Source organism: Rhinatrema bivittatum, chromosome 6 (assembly GCF_901001135.1).
Source record: "Rhinatrema bivittatum chromosome 6, aRhiBiv1.1, whole genome shotgun sequence".
Classification (NCBI taxonomy): Eukaryota; Metazoa; Chordata; class Amphibia; order Gymnophiona; family Rhinatrematidae; genus Rhinatrema; species Rhinatrema bivittatum.
In genome coordinates this window covers 193,841,874-193,859,230 of record NC_042620.1, presented here as the reverse complement: position 1 = coordinate 193,859,230, position 17,357 = coordinate 193,841,874, and the positions used below count along the sequence as shown (strand labels likewise).

Sequence of the window (17,357 nt, the reverse complement as noted above, 5' to 3'; positions counted from 1 at the left end):
CCCAGCGGGAGAGTTCAAAGGATGCCCAGTCAAATTGGGGTTGGTGCGACTGCAACCAGGGTAACCCCAGGACGATAGGGTGCATGGCCCTCTCTAACACAAAGAAGGGAATTGAGTCAGTATGGAGAGCTCCGGTGCAAAGAGTTACAGGTACAATTTGGCAAGTCACATCACCCGGTAAGGGCTCCCCATGGATGGATGATAGGAGAAGTGGAACCTTCAAAGTGACGAGGGGGATCCTCAAATGTTCCACTAGCCATCAAAGAATAAAGTTGCCTCCTGCCCCTGAATCCACCAGGGCAAGAGTTTGAAACTCAGACGGTCCACAGATCAAGGAGACTGGGAGAGAGCACGGAGGAGAGGGCGTCGTAAGGCCTAAGAACAGTCCTCCTGCAGGACTTAGGCCCGTCCGTTTCCCGGATGAATTGGGCATGTTGGGACATCATGACCAGCCTGTCCACAGTACATACACAGACCATGCCTCTTCCGAAGTCTTCTCTCTTTGGAAGTCAAATGACTGCGACCAAGTTGCATCGGTTCATCTCCACTGGCAGCAGGAATTACTGGAACCATCCGAGGTGCAGGTTTAGCACTAGCCTCCTTCTGACCTGGTCCTCTATTAGGCCGGAGGTCTTTCACCTTATCACGAAGCCGGTGGTCGATCCTAGTAGCCAAAGCCACTAGTTCATCCAGCGAGTCAGGTGTTTCACGAGCAGCCAGCTCGTCTTTCAAGCGAGTATTCAGGCCTCTGAAGAAGAGAGTTTTCAGGCATTTGGGGTCCCAGCAGAGTTCTGTAGCAAGAGTCTTAAACTCTATCACAAAATCAGCCAGTGGTCGTTGTCTTACTTCAGGTCCACCAGAGCAGAACTGGCAACGGTCACTGGCAGGATCATCGAAAACAGATTTGAATAAGTCCAAAAATCCATCTATATCCTGCAAAATAGGATCCTTGCGTTCCCACAGTGTAGAGGCCCAAGACAAGGCCCTTCCATCAAGATAAGATAGAATGTAAGTAGTCTTGGCAAAAGCTGTGGTGAAGTGAGAAGGCTGTAATGCAAAATGCATGCAGCACTGGTTTAAAAAGCCCCTGGTCTTCTCAATCTCTCCTGAGAAACGAACTGGAGCAGCCAGCGGTACAGCAGTCTTTAAAGTTACTTCAGGGAACTGACCTTCATTAGTGGAAGTAGCGCCTTGGGTCTTCTGTGCGTGTAGCTGATGAAACGCTGAAGTGAGTTTCTCCAGTGCGTCTTGCTGTACAGAAATGCACAGGGCCAGGCCCGGAATGGCCTGCAGGGCATTGAGCTGTGCCTGATCCATGGAGTTAGCAATCTGTTATTGTTTGTAAGGTTTTGGGTGGACCCTTGAACACTGTGGCAGATGACCATGCCCTCGGGGGGAAGTCCTGTGAGGGGCCACAGGTCAGGCTCAGCTTTAGGACACACAACACAGGATTATCTTTTATTAAACAGAGTTGAGAAGCCACCAGAGGTGGCAGTAGTGAGTAGAGATGAAGCCCGGCTGTGCTTGTAGTCCCTCAGGACACTGGAACAGCGATCCCTCAATAGTTGTGCTGTAGTGGAGAGAAACTGAGATAGTGAGCACGGTAGAGCATACAGAGGGTTCTGGTATAGAGCCTTGTTGGTTGATTATGCACACAGCGGTTTCTCCCGGAAGGTAACACAGAAGCTGGAATAGAGGCAGGCCCTCGAGGAGTGAGTACCTGGTTCCAGGGAACAGGTCTAAGAGAATATAGATGGTAACTCACTGATGGTGTAGGCAGTGGTTTTTCCAAGCAGAAGTGAGCTCAGGCAGCAAGTCCGGGAACATGGGCCCTCGAGGAGCGAGTACTGGTTCCAGACAGCGACCTGAAAGAAAAGAGAGAGGCCCCAGAGGAGCGGGTCCCCCGATAGAGTAAGTCCAATTAAGGAGAGGCAGAGTACCTAGGTACGGTGAGCGAATCCCATCCATAAGGAGTCCCCTTGCTAACTCGAATAGCTAGCAAACAGAGTAGGCTTTTGAATTCGGGATGCGTGATGTCATCACAGGGGGACGCCCCTGAGGTTCGTGCCAAAGAAGGAATAAGAAGCAGGGCCGCACCGTGTGCGTGCCCTATGGTAGCTGAACAACATGGCGGGATGCAGTGCCCAAGCCGGATCGGGGACACCGGAGAGGATGGCAGGCAGACGCCGTGGCAGCCAGACGTCCATCAACCATGGGAGGAGTCGCCAAAGAGTTAAGGAGGGCGGAGTGGAGACGTCGGGCAGCAACAGCCGTAACAGGGTCACATTTAATTTCATTAAATCCTGCCACACTAATGCTTATGCACTCTTTCAATGCCTCAGCAAAGATTTTCTTCCAGTCTTGTTCTTGTCTTCAAGCCTGCCAAGCTCATTCCAGTTTGTCTCCAAGCCTAATTCATAGTCTGCTGTCCTGCTTTCAGTCTTCAAGCCTCGCTCCGCTCAAGTCTTCTAGCCTTGCTCTACTCCAGTCTTCAGTCTTGCTCCAGGTCTCCAGCTTCAGCATCAGTCTTGCTCTGCTTTAGTCTTCAGCTACAGTTTCAGCCTTCAGCTACAGTTTCAGCCCTGCTCTGTGCTTCATTCTTCAGCTACAGCTTCAGCCTTCCTCCACTTCAGTCTTCAGCTTCAGTCTTTCTCCATTTCAGCCTTCAACTTCAGCCCTGCCTCCATCATAACCTCTTGGACTCTGTCATGGCCAATGCCAAGATTTGCTCATCTGCCATCGGCACAAACCTTAGGATCCAGCCCATGAGGTTGCACCAATTGTGCCACAGCAAGAGGGGCTCACGCTCACATCATTCACAACATATTGCCAAAGCTATGAGATCAATGAACGCATCCACGTGATGGGCCATCATTGCATTGGCCTCCCAGATGCAGGAGCAAAAAACTGAATTGAAAAGTCTCCTGCATCAGTTCATGCAACAAGCCCAGCAGCAACTTGATCGAGTCAATGGATTACTACAGACCCTATCCCAACATTTGGCTATAATACAAGCCTAATGGCTGGCTTCCGTTCCTATTCCAGCTCTGGCAAACCCTGCACCGGCACCTATCTGACCTGTGGAATCCATGATTCAACTCCCACCACCTCTAAGGTATAGTGGTGACCCTAAGGGGTGCAGAGAGTTCCTCGATGTTTGCAAGATGCAATTGAAGTTACAGCTAGCTCATTTTTTTCTGACCATGTCAAATCAAGTATATCTGCGACCAGCCTGATTGGCTGTGTAGGGCGCGTGATGTGACAGTACTTACCCAGTACTCTCCAAGCAATCCCAGTCTTCATCAGTTCCTGATGTCTCTGTTTGATGTCTTCGCCCTTCAGCCACTGTCCGTCCTGTTGCATATTCTCCTCCTGTGCGGCAGGTCCGAAAGGGCTATCGAATGGCAGGAGAGCTACTCCAGAGACCACATTGCATTGTGGGTCTTTCTCTTTGCGATCAGGTTCGGTGGTGGCCAGGGTCCAACGCTCTCAGCCCACTCGGACACTTCTTGCCTGCCACAGTGCTATCTAGAGCTCCTCTCTGGCCGCGTCGTGGCCGAAGGGCACACGAAACACCAGAGGTGGGACCGCCTCCAGCATTCCCATAACAATAATGCAAGGCCAACAATGAAAAAAGCCCATTCTCTTACTTCCCCAATGTGAACAACGTGGACTGCAGAGACTTCTAGGAAACCTTTATTTTGTGATCGTAGTATTCTTGATGGTTTATAAATTTGTAATGTGGTGCCTACATGTGGTATATTTAAGGTATTCATTATCTTATGAATTAACATTAGCACTTTATACTGTACTCTTGCTCGAATTTGTAGCCAATGTAAAGCAGCCACGATCAGGGTAATATGGTTATATTTTTTTGACCAGAAAGAAGTCAAGCTGGGGATTTCTGCAAAGGTTGAAGGGATTTCAAGGTCAATGTGGGTACCCCAAGTAGTAAAGAATTACAATAATCTATTAGGGATGTGAATCGTTTTAGGACGATTAAAATTATCGTCCGATAATTTTAATATCGTCTTAAACCGTTATGGAACACAATACAATAGAGATTCTAACGATTTATCGTTATAAATCGTTAGAATCGTGAGCCGGCACACTAAAACCCCCTAAAACCCACCCCCGACCCTTTAAATTAAATCCCCCACCCTCCTGAACCCCCCCCCCAATGACTTAAATAACCTGCGGGTCCAGCGGCGGTCCGGAACGGCAGCGGTCCGGAACGGGCTCCTGCTCCTGAATCTTGTTGTCTTCAGCCGGCGCCATTTTCCAAAATGGCGCCGAAAAATGGCGGCGGCCATAGACGAACACGATTGGACGGCAGGAGGTCCTTCCGGACCCCCGCTGGACTTTTGGCAAGTCTCGTGGGGGTCAGGAGGCCCCCCACAAGCTGGCCAAAAGTTCCTGGAGGTCCAGCGGGGGTCAGGGAGCGATTTCCCGCCGCGAATCATTTTCGTACGGAAAATGGCGCCGGCAGGAGATCGACTGCAGGAGGTTGTTCAGCGAGGCGCCGGAACCGTCGCTGAACGACCTCCTGCAGTCGATCTCCTGCCGGCGCCATTTTCCGTACGAAAACGATTCGCGGCGGGAAATCGCTCCCTGACCCCCGCTGGACCTCCAGGAACTTTTGGCCAGCTTGTGGGGGGCCTCCTGACCCCCACGAGACTTGCCAAAAGTCCAGCGGGGGTCCGGAAGGACCTCCTGCCGTCCAATCGTGTTCGTCTATGGCCGCCGCCATTTTTCGGCGCCATTTTGGAAAATGGCGCCGGCTGAAGACAACAAGATTCAGGAGCAGGAGCCCGTTCCGGACCGCTGCCGTTCCGGACCGCCGCTGGACCCGCAGGTTATTTAAGTCATTTGGGGGGGGTTCGGGAGGGTGGGGGATTTAATTTAAAGGGTCGGGGGTGGGTTTTAGGGGGTTTTAATGTGCCGGTTTTGCGATTTTTCGATTTTTCACGATTTTTCACGATTTTTCACGATATTTTACCCCCCCAAACGGCAACAATACGATTCCCTCCCCCTCCCAGCCGAAATCGATCGTTAAGACGATCGAGGACACGATTCACATCCCTATAATCTATGCCCACAAAGATCTGCAATTGCAACACTGTTCAGAAATCTTCCATGGTTAACAAAGGCTTCAAATGCTTTAACATACGTAGTTTAATGTATCCTGAATGAATCATATTCTTAATATGATTCCTCATACAGTAAAACAGAAAAAGAATAACATTTATATTTCCCTTCCCCAACCCTAAAGATACAGTATTGATGACTTTTCAGGTGCATTCATAAATCAATAGGCACAGTGGAAGTGCAGTAATAACAGTTTATCTGGACATAACTTCTACCTTTGACTCAGTTAATCACAATATTTTAGTATCTAGGCTAACAAATATAAGATGAAGGGGAAGGTTCTTCAGTGATTTAGATAGTTCTTATTAGAAAGGAAACAGCAGGTCAAGATTGGGCATGAGGTGTCAAACGGGTTATCTTTCAAAGCCTGTTTCCCCCAGGGCTCAGTTTTATCCCCAATACTTTTTAATGTTTACAAGTCTTCCCTTTACAGCCTACTTGAAGCTTATGGGTAAATTTTAAAATATATGCAGATGATGTATAGCTATATTTTCTAGTCACAAGCAATCTGACTTCTGTGTTAAAAGAAATTTTGTTGTGTTTATTGGCAGTTCAAAATTGGTTATCTAATAACTGCTTAGTTCTCCTAGGACAAGCAGGATGGTAGTCCTCACACATGGTTGGCATCATTGGCTGAAGCCTGGCACGGAAAACTTATGTCAACATTTCTGGAACTTTGTGCATGCTAAACATGCCCAGCATGCCCTATTCCATGCATCCATGCAGGGTCCCTCTTCAGTCTCTTTTGTTCCATGGAGCTTTCACCTCACAGTTGAGTGAGCATGTGGACTTTGAAATTTTTTCCACCGTCTCTTTTTGTTTTTTTCTCATGATTTCATTGTATGCGGGTCCCTCTCAGTTCTGATCAAAATTGAGATGAAGGCAGCAGTCCAGCAGCAAGTGGGGGGCTTCCCAGTCTTTTGCATCGAGTGTCACATGTATGATTTTTTACCCACCGGTGAGAAGTTGTACATGTGCATGCGATGCAAAGAGCTCCTGGCTCTCAGAGAACGAGTCTGATCTCTGGAGGCTAGAGTGGCAGACCTGGAGGAGCTGAGGCAGACAGAGAGGTATATAGATGAGACCTTCAGGGACATAGTAGTCAAGTCCCAACTTCAGACTGGCAGCCCTGGTGCTGCCTTGGAGGAAGAAGGTCTCATAATGGGAGAGCACCAACCAGGTGTAGCAGGAAAGGATCCTGTAGCAAGGACCTGCTCTCTAGGTGATGCATTGTCCTTTCGCACTGAGGATATCTCCCCAAGGCCTACTGCCCAGGAGGGAAGGGTTAGGTCGGCCGTCATAGTTGGTGATTCGATTATTAGGAATGTAGATAGCTGGGTGGCTGGTGGGCGTGAGGATCGCCTGGTAACATGCCTACCTGGTGCGAAGGTGGCGGACCTCACGCGTCACCTAGATAGGATTTTAGACAGTGCTGGGGAGGAGCCGGCTGTCGTGGTACACGTGGGCACCAATGACATAGGAAATGTGGGAGGGAGGTTCTGGAAGCCAAATTTAGGCTCTTAGGTAGAAAGATTAAATCCAGAACCTCCAGGGTAGCATTCTCTGAAATGCTCCCTGTTCCACGCGCAGGTCACCAGAGGCAGGCAGAGCTCCAGAGTTTCAATGCGTGGATGAGACGATGGTGCAAGGAAGAGGGATTCAGTTTTGTTAGGAACTGGGGAACGTTTTGGGGAAGGGGGAGTCTCTTCCGAAGGGATGGGCTCCACCTTAACCAGGGTGGAACCAGACTGCTGGCGCTAACCTTTAAAAAGGAGATAGAGCAGCTTTTAAACTAGAACAAAGGGGAAAGCCGACAGTCGCTCAGCAGCGCATGGTTCGGAGAGAGGTATCTTTAAAGGATACTAATGATGCATTAGAATTAGGGCATCCCAACAGTGAGGTTCCAATAATTAGAAAAGTAGTCCAAGTGCCTGTAACTAAAAAGTCACCTGAGCTAAAAAATTCTAACTTATCCCTATCAATTAAAAAGCAGAATAAAAATACAAACAAAAAACAAACTTTGAAATGTTTGTATGCTAATGCCAGAAGTCTAAGAAGTAAGATGGGAGAATTAGAATGTATAGCAGTAAATGATGACATAGACTTAATTGGCATCTCAGAGACATGGTGGAAAGAGGATAACCAATGGGACAGTGCTATACCGGGGTACAAATTATATCGCAATGACAGAAAGGAGCACTCGGGAGGAGGTGTGGCGCTTTATGTCTGGGATGGCATAGAGTCCAACAGGATAAACATCCTGCATGAGACTAAATACAAAATTGAATCTTTATGGGTAGAAATTCCATGTGTGTCAGGGAAGACTACAGTGATAGGGGTATACTACCGTCCACCTGGTCAAGATGGTGAGATGGACAGTGAAATGCTAAGAGAAATTAGGGAAGCTAACCAAATTGGTAGTGCAGTAATAATGGGAGACTTCAATTACCCCAATATAGACTGGGTAAATGTATCATCGGGTCACGCTAGAGAGATAACGTTCCTGGATGGAATAAATGATAGCTTTATGGAGCAATTGGTTCAGGAACCGACAAGAGAGGGAGCAATTTTAGATATAATTCTCAGTGGAGCACAGGACTTGGTGAGAGAGGTAACGGTGGTGGGGCCGCTTGGCAATAGTGATCATAATATGATCAAATTTGATTTAATGACTGGAAAAGGAACAGTGTGCAAATCCAAGGCTCTCGTGCTAAACTTTCAAAAGGGAAACTTTGATAAAATGAGAAAAATTGTTAGAAAAAAACTGAAAGGAGCAGCAACAAAAGTAAAAAATGTCAAAGAGGCATGGTCATTGTTAAAAAATACCATTCTAGAAGCACAGTCCAGATGTATTCCACACATTAAGAAAGGTGGAAAGAAGGCAAAACGATTACCGGCATGGGGAGGTGAAAGAAGCTATTTTAGCCAAAAGATCTTCATTCAAAAATTGGAAGAAGGATCCAACAGAAGAAAATAGGATAAAGCATAAGCATTGGCAAGTTAAATGTAAGACATTGATAAGACAGGCTAAGAGAGAATTTGAAAAGAAGTTGGCTGTAGAGGCAAAAACTCACAGTAAAAACTTTTTAAAATATATCCGAAGCAGAAAGCCTGTGAGGGAGTCAGTTGGACCATTAGATGATAGAGGGGTTAAAGGGGCACTTAGAGAAGATAAGGCCATCGCCGAAGATTAAATGATTTCTTTGCTTCGGTGTTTACTGAAGAGGATGTTGGGGAGGTACCCGTAATGGAGAAGGTTTTCATGGGTAATGATTCAGATGGACTGAATCAAATCACGGTGAACCTAGAAGATGTGGTAGGCCTGATTGACAAACTGAAGAGTAGTAAATCACCTGGACCGGATGGTATACACCCCAGAGTTCTGAAGGAACTAAAAAATGAAATTTCAGACCTATTAGTAAAAATTTGTAACTTATCATTAAAATCATCCATTGTACCTGAAGACTGGAGGATAGCAAATGTAACCCCAATATTTAAAAAGGGCTCCAGGGGCGATCCGGGAAACTACAGACCGGTTAGCCTGACTTCAGTGCCAGGAAAAATAGTGGAAAGTGTTCTAAACATCAAAATCACAGAACATATAGAAAGACATGGTTTAATGGAACAAAGTCAGCATGGCTTTACCCAGGGCAAGTCTTGCCTCACAAATCTGCTTCACTTTTTTGAAGGCGTTAATAAACATGTGGATAAAGGTAAACCGGTAGATATAGTATACTTGGATTTTCAGAAGACGTTTGACAAAGTTCCTCATGAGAGGCTTCTAGGAAAAGTAAAAAGTCATGGGATAGGTGGCAATGTCCTTTCGTGGATTGCAAAAGACAGGAAACAGAGAGTAGGATTAAATGGGCAATTTTCTCAGTGGAAGGGAGTGGACAGTGGAGTGCCTCAGGGATCTGTATTGGGACCCTTACTGTTCAATATATTTATAAATGATCTAGAAAGAAATACGACGAGTGAGATAATCAAATTTGCAGATGACACAAGATTGTTCAGAGTAGTTAAATCACAAGCAGATTGTGATAAATTGCAGGAAGACCTTGTGAGACTGGAAAATTGGGCATCCAAATGGCAGATGAAATTTAATGTGGATAAGTGCAAGGTGATGCATATAGGGAAAAATAACCAATGCTATAATTACACAATGTTGGGTTCCATATTAGGTGCTACAACCCAAGAAAGAGATTTAGGTGTCATAGTGGATAACACATTGAAATCGTCGGTGCAGTGTGCTGCGGCAGTCAAAAAAGCAAACAGAATGTTGGGAATTATTAGAAAAGGAATGGTGAATAAAACAGAAAATGTCATAATGCCTCTGTATCGCTCCATGGTGAGACCGCACCTTGAATACTGTGTACAATTTTGGTTGCTGCATCCCAAAAATATATAATTGTGATGGAGAAGGTACAGAGAAGGGCTACCAAAATGATAAGGGGAATGGAACAACTCCCCTATGAGGAAAGACTAAAGAGGTTAGGACTTTTCAGCTTGGAGAAGAGACGACTGAGGGGGGATATGATAGAGGTGTTTAAAATCATGAGAGGTCTAGAATGGGTAGATGTGAATCGGTTATTTACTCTTTCGGATAGTAGAAAGACTAGGGGGCACTCCATGAAGTTAGCATGGGGCACATTTAAAACTAATCTGAGAAAGTTCTTTTTTACTCAACGCACAATTAAACTCTGGAATTTGTTGCCAGAGAATGTGGTTAGTGCAGTTAGTATAGCTGTGTTTAAAAAAGGATTGGATAAGTTCTTGGAGGAGAAGTCCATTACCTGCTATTAAGTTCACTTAGAGAATAGCTACTGCCATTAGTAATGGTTACATGGAATAGACTTAGTTTTTGGGTACTTGCCAGGTTCTTATGGCCTGGATTGGCCACTGTTGGAAACAGGATGCTGGGCTTGATGGACCCTTGGTCTGACCCAGTATGGCATTTTCTTATGTTCTTATGTTCTCCTTAGTCTCCTCAGTCAGATCTGAGCCATCAAAATTAGCATCAGCAGCATCTGCACTGATGGACTTTGGAGCCACACTGATGGACACCGAGCTATTGACATCAGTGGGGCTGTCAGTTCCGCTGATGCTGTCAACATATAGGGGTGCCAGGGACTGGCCCCTGACAGCCTCTTCCAGGTCGAGGACATCAGTTTCATCATCATGCAAGGCGCAGAAGACGTCTGAGCACAAGGCGCCGAAGACGTCTGAGTGCACAACTAAAGGAAACTCTACACGCATGGTGCCGTCTACATCGGCGCGCACAGCGCCGACACCACCTGTGTGCCTGACACTAACCATATCTATGCGCACAGCGCCGGAAACATTGCCGCCGATCACTCTTGTGCGTACAGAAACAGAAAGTTATGCGCACAAGTCTAGATCTGTGCATAAATCCAAATCCGCGCATAAGACACATGAGCACCTATCTCATGAATTACAAAATGAGTTGAAACGAAGACTTGGAACCTCACACAGGTCTTCTTCAGCTTCTCCATCAATAACCTCACCTCGTTCTGGTACTTCCCTTTCTTCGAGAGATAATTCAACAGAGTTTACAATAAAACGTAGAAAACAATCACCATCTTCACGGAACAGTCATACAGACTCGTAGTCACACTATTATCATAAGCACTCACGACACTCCCACCACAAAAAGTCGGCAAAGAGGAGTGCTACATGGGAAGTAAGCCCTTCGACTTCAAAATCATCTTATATACCAACTTCAAATACCTTCTCTCACAGAGAGATAGTACAGGTTGCTTCCTCTACCGCTTCTACAGCTTCAGAGGATTTGAGGGACATTATATGCGACGAAAAACAGAGGACCATAAAGTATACACTACTAAAGCATGTGGGTCACAAGAACCAGATGATCGTACAATAATGCTCCCTTGTACAAAAGAGGCATTTTACCAATTGTCCCTATCCATAGCAGGTTTTTATGAAACTCTTCAGTCATCATTCAAAATGACTAATATTGCTGCTAACAGTTCTCCGGAACATAAGACGCAGACTAATAGGGAACCGTCGGTGGAGCCTCTGACATCTCCCATGGCAAACCGACCAGCTTCCCCAAATTATAAACAGGATACATCATTTGATTCTCCTTCACCGCAAACATCCCCATCATCAACTACGGGATTCCCATCGGATCCGCAGGAACAACCTCAGGAGCCGTATTCCCCTCCAGAAGACCTTACATACCCAAAATTTCTGGAAAAATTGGGTACAATACTGCATCTAGAGGTCCAAAAAGAGACAGACCCTAGTTCAGAAACCCTTGGTCTCCTTAAAATGTTTGACACTCCAGGGGAACCAACATCTCTTCCACCACAAGAGCTCCTGCATTCAGTCTTACAGAAATCCTGGGAAACACCTTACACAATCGCAGCAGTTTCCAGAAAATGGCAAAAAATTCCATATGAGGAAAACATCACCGTACTCTGTGGCTCAATTGCCTCGTGCTTCATTTGTAGTACAGTCGGCGATGCAAAGATTTAAGAAAACAAAGTCACATTCCTCATACCCACCAGGCAAAGACAACAAATATTTGGATGAGTTTGGAAGGAAAATATACCATAACTCAGTGTTGAACGCCTGGATTATGCACCATCAATTCTACATGGTATAATACCTGTATGAGTGCATACAAGCTATAAAAGGTATGCTTTCCTTGACTGCGGATCAGATACCTCCACCTCTTCATGACATGGAAGAGTGTTCTCATCACCTTTTGAGGTTAATCTATGAAGCATATGAAACATCTTCCAGGGCATCTGCAACAGCCATTGCAGCCTGCAGACTAGCATGGTTACGCTCAAGTTCCATACGTGAAGATTTACACGAGAAACTAACGAACCTCCCATGTACAGGAGATAACCTGCTTGGAGAACGATTTCAGGACACAGTGGGTAAACTAAAGGAAGAAGCTCTAGCAGTACAATCATTAACATCACATCCTAACTATTTGACCACACATCGTTATATTGGATCTACTCGTAGGCAATCCTATGCCAGGAGACCCTATAGAGCTTACCAGTCCTTTCGTACACAGACTTACCCTGCGTACCAGCGTCCTGCTTCACAACAGAATACCTCAAACCAATGTAGAGGTAAACCACATAATCAGAGACAGCAGCCACAACAACTGGCTACTGCAGTGAAAGTGACTTCATCGTTTTAGTTACCCAGCCACCACCACAACCTCAAGCACCACCTGGCAGGATTCATTCCTGCCTGACAGCCTGGGAGAGGATAACATCCGATCAATGGGTTTTGGAGATAGTACGTCACGGCTACCAACTCCAATTTGTCACAAAACCCATATTACCTCATCTTTCCACTTTCAAGATTCACAACTTCCAACCACAACTGGGGGAGGAAATTGCATTGCTTCGCAAACAGCAAGCAATTCGACAAATTTACCCAGGGACCCAATCAGTAGGATTTTATTCCCCATACTTCCTCATACCCAAGAAGTCGGGTGGCCTTCGCCCCATCCTAGACCTAAGGGAATTGAACAATTTCTCACCAAAGAAAAATTCAAAATGGAATCGTTGAAATCAATCCGTCCTCTGATCCAAACCAACAATTGGATGTGTTCCATCGACCTGAAGGATGCTTACACACACATTCCAATACATCCATCCTCGTGGGTTACCTATGCTTTCGCTACAGGCATCAACACTACCAGTACAAAGTTCTCCCCTTTGGACTATCGGCTGCACCCAGGGTGTTCACCAAATGCATGGTAGTGGTGGTGGCTCATCTCAGACAACAAGGTATAACCATCTTTCCATATCTGGATGATTGCCTCATAATCGGCCCAACTCCAAACATCCTAATCGAACACCTCCATCGAGTGATACAATGCTTGCAAGAATTAGGATTGGTGATCAATTTTCAGAAATCACACCTACAACCAACACAACAGTTACAGTTCATAGGAGCTTGCCTGGACACTGTGCAACAGGGCATACCTACCAAGCGATAGAATATCACAATTCCGTCTTCTGTTACATACCTTGAACCATACTGAGAGACCTTCAGCGAGACAGGTTTTAGTAGTCCTCAGCCACATGGCAGCGGTGAATTTCATGTTTCCCAACACCAGGCTACACATGAGATGCCTGCAATGGGGCTTGAAATGTCAATGGAAACAACACTCGCAACCATTGACACAGAAGGTATCACTGACCGCCGAAATGAGGAAAGATTTAACATGGTGGCTCCTAAACTCCACCCTATCCAAGGGAGCATTGTTCAGTTCCCCTCCTCACAAAGCAGTATTGACCACAGATGGGTCTCGCAAGGGCTAGGGTGCACACCTTGAGATTTACGAAACACAAGAGTTATGGACAATCTCGGAACAGAACCTGCAAATAAATTTATTGGAACTCATAGTGATTTGCAATGCATTACGAGTGTTCCAAGACCATCTGAAAGGTCACAGGGTCATGATCTACACAGACAACCAAGTCACAATGTTTTACATCAACAAACAAGGAGGGTCCGGTTCTTGGTCCCTTTGCAAGGAGACCTTGACAATCTTCGAACATGCTCACCGAAATTGCATATATCTCCAGGCAACTTACCTACCAGGAGTTGCAAACACAAGAGCAGACAAGCTAAGCCGCATCTTTCATCCTCACGAATGGGCACTCAATACAGAAATAGCCCAAGACATATTCATGTAGTGGGGGACACCTTCAATAGATCTCTTTGCAACAGAGATCAATGCTCAAGTTCCCAAATTCTGCTCAATAAGACCAAGCCAATTCAGGATCGCTCAAGATCCATTCCTCATCCCATGGACGACAGGCCTCCTATACGGCTTTCCTCCCAGAAATGCATAGCAGACAAAGCTCAACTGATACTCATAGCCCCGGCGTGGCCGAGGTAACCGTGGTACAGTTTCCTAATTAGGGATGTGAATCGTTTTTTGACGATTTAAAATATCGTCCGATATATTTTAAATCGTCAAAAATCGTTAGAGCCGCGATACAATAACAATTCCCCCGATTTATCGTCAAAAAATCGTAAATCGGGGGAAGGGGGAGGGGAAAGGGGAGGGCGGGAAAACCGGCACACTAAAAAAACCCTAAAACCCACCCCGACCCTTTAAAATAAATCCCCCACCCTCCCGAACCCCTCCAAAATGCCTTAAATTACCTGGGGTCCAGAGGAAGGGTCCCGCTGTGATCTTCCACTCTCGGACCTCCGGTGCTTGTAGAAATGGCGCCGGCGCTACCTTTGGTTTTTCCGTACGGAAAAACGATTCGCGGCAGGAGATCGCTCCCGGACCCCCGCTGGACCCCCAGGGACTTTTGGCCAGCTTGGGGGGGCCTCCTGACCCCCACAAGACTTGCCAAAAGTCCAGCGGGGGTCTAGAATGACCTCCTGCAGTCGAATCATGTTGTCTACGGCCGGCGCCATTTTGCGCAAAATGGCGACGCAAAATGACGCCGGCCATAGACAACACGATTCGACTGCAGGAGGTCGTTCCGGACCCCCGCTGGACTTTTGGCAAGTCTTGTGGGGGTCAGGAGGCCCCCCCAAGCTGGCCAAAAGTCCCTGGGGGTCCAGCGGGGGTCCGGGAACGACTTCCTGCATGCGAATCGTTTTTCCGTCCGGGAGCGTCCGTCTGGGGCATTCGGGAGCGTACGGGAGCGTACGGGAGCGTCCGTCCGGGAGCGATCTCCTGCCGCGAATCGTTTTTCCGTACGGAAAAACGATTTGCATGCAGGAAGTCGTTCCCGGACCCCCGCTGGACCCCCAGGGACTTTTGACCAGCTTGGGGGGGCCTCCTGACCCCCACAAGACTTGCCAAAAGTCCAGCGGGGGTCCGGAACGACCTCCTGCAGTCGAATCGTGTTGTCTATGGCCGGCGTCATTTTGCGTCGCCATTTTGCGCAAAATGGCGCCGGCCGTAGACAACACGATTCGACTGCAGGAGGTCGTTCCGGACTCCCGCTGGACTTCTGGCAAGTCTTGTGGGGGTCAGGAAGCCCCCCCAAGCTGGCCAAAAGTCCCTGGGGGTCCAGCGGGGGTCCGGGAGCGATCTCCTGCCATGAATCGTTTTTCCGTACGGAAAAACCAAAGGTAGCGCCGGCGCCATTTCTACAAGCACTGGAGGTCCGAGAGTGGAAGATCACAGCGGGACCCTTCCTCTGGACCCCAGGTAATTTAAGGCATTTGGGGGGGGGTTCGGGAGGGTGGGGGATTTATTTTAAAGGGTCGGGGTGGGTTTTAGGGTTTTTTTAGTGTGCCGGTTTTCCCGCCCTCCCCCCCACTGGACCCCAGGTAATTTAAGGCATTTTGGGGGGGTTCGGGAGGGTGGGGGATTTATTTTAAAGGGTCGGGGTGGGTTTTAGGGATGTTTTAGTGTGCCTGTTTTCGATTTTCACGATTTTCACGATATTTTAAAAACCCAAACGGCGACGATCCGATTCCCTCCCCCTCCCAGCCGAAATCGATCGTTAAGACGATCGATCACACGATTCACATCTCTAGTTTCCTTCTCCGACTATCCATCATGGATCCAATTCGATTACCAAATCGCCAGGATCTTCTCTGCCAAGATCAAGGGACGCTTCTACACCCACTACACTCATCTCTCCACTTGACAGCGTGGAGACTGAGAGGCTCCTTCTAACAGAACAGGGAGTTTCCACCTCAGCACAATTCATCTTGTTAGAATCCAGGAAACTCTCCACAAGGAAAAATTACAGCTATAAATGGAAACGTTACTCTACCTGGTGCACTTCCAAAGGTGTACCACCATTGGACTGCTCACCTGAATTGCTCATTGATTATCTTCATACAGTATATGCAGCTGGTCTAGCAATATCATCCATCAGAGTTCATCTCAGTGCCATAGGGGCATATCATAGACTAGTTAACAATATTCCTATATCCAATCACCCCTTACTATCTCGTTTCATCAAAGGTCTAACTCACATTCGTCCTCCGATCTCTAAGCCTCCAGCTCCATGGAACCTCAACATAGTTCTGGAACAGCTTATGCCTTGCCCATTTGAACCCATGGACTCGGCACATATTAAATACCTCACATGGAAAGTTGTATTCCTGGTTGCAGTAACATCGGCACGAAGAGTTAGTGAATTACAGGCCTTGGTCTATTATTCTCCATATTTACAATTTTATCACCAAAAGGTAGTTCTCCGAACTCACCCATCCTTCCTACCAAAAGTGGTTTCCCAATTCCACCTCAATCAGACCATGGAATTACCCACCTTTTTCCCTAAACCTCATGCAAATGATAGGGAAAAAGTACTGCACACACTAGATTGCAAAAGAGCTTTAGCATACTACAAAGAAAGGACAAACTCGGACTCCCGGTTTTCCCAACTCTTTGTCTCTTTTGACCCAAAGGCACCTGGACTACCAGTAGCTAAATGCACTATCTCTAGCTGGATAGCACAGTGCATCAAATTCTGTTACGATAAACAGAGTTTACAGCTACACTCTCATCCTAGAGCTCACCAAGTCAGAGCAGTGGCGGCCTCCTTAGCACACCTTAAGAATGCACAACCCATAGACATTTGTAAGGTAGCAACATGGTCATCGCTCCATACCTTCACATCTCATTACTGCCTTGATCAACAAGTAGCCATGGATGCGAAGATAGGACAAGCAATCCTGCAATCTCTATCCTCCTGTCCACGGTGACTGCCACACTGTCAAAGATCACATACAGCCATATATATCAAAACAACTTGATCGGGAGCTTGGGACTCCCATGATAGCATGGCTAATTCAGCCCTGCTATCGACGGGAAAAAGCAAGTTTGCTTACCGTAAATGGTGTTTCCGTAGATAGCAGGATGAATTAGCCATGCTGACCCACACTCCTCCCTGGCAGTCACCAAGTCTTCGACTACACGAAGGCTTAATCACAGACTGAGGAGATTCTGTTACTTTCCTGCGCGGGAACACACGCGCAGCCACAGAGAGCAAAGCTCTGATCTCTGCTTTGACAAGCTCCGCCTCCCGGACCTGATTGACAGATCCCATGACAGCATGGCTAATTCATCCTGCTATCTACGGAAACACCGTTTACGGTAAGCAAACTTGCTTTTATATATTGTTGGAATATTTATGTTGGCTGGAACTCACCTAGCATAACTCTGTTAGTGTAGGCGTGTTATAAATATTTTAATAAATAAAATA

The 17,357-nt window shown here is 46.8% G+C and overlaps 1 protein-coding gene across 1 annotated transcript in view; it reads left to right on the top strand.

Annotated features, from left to right (window-relative positions):
* Window positions 1–17,357, top strand: part of LOC115094668 (carboxypeptidase O-like) — a 107,254-nt gene that overhangs the window by 42,070 nt on the left and 47,827 nt on the right. The gene's annotated exons all lie outside the window — the stretch shown is intronic.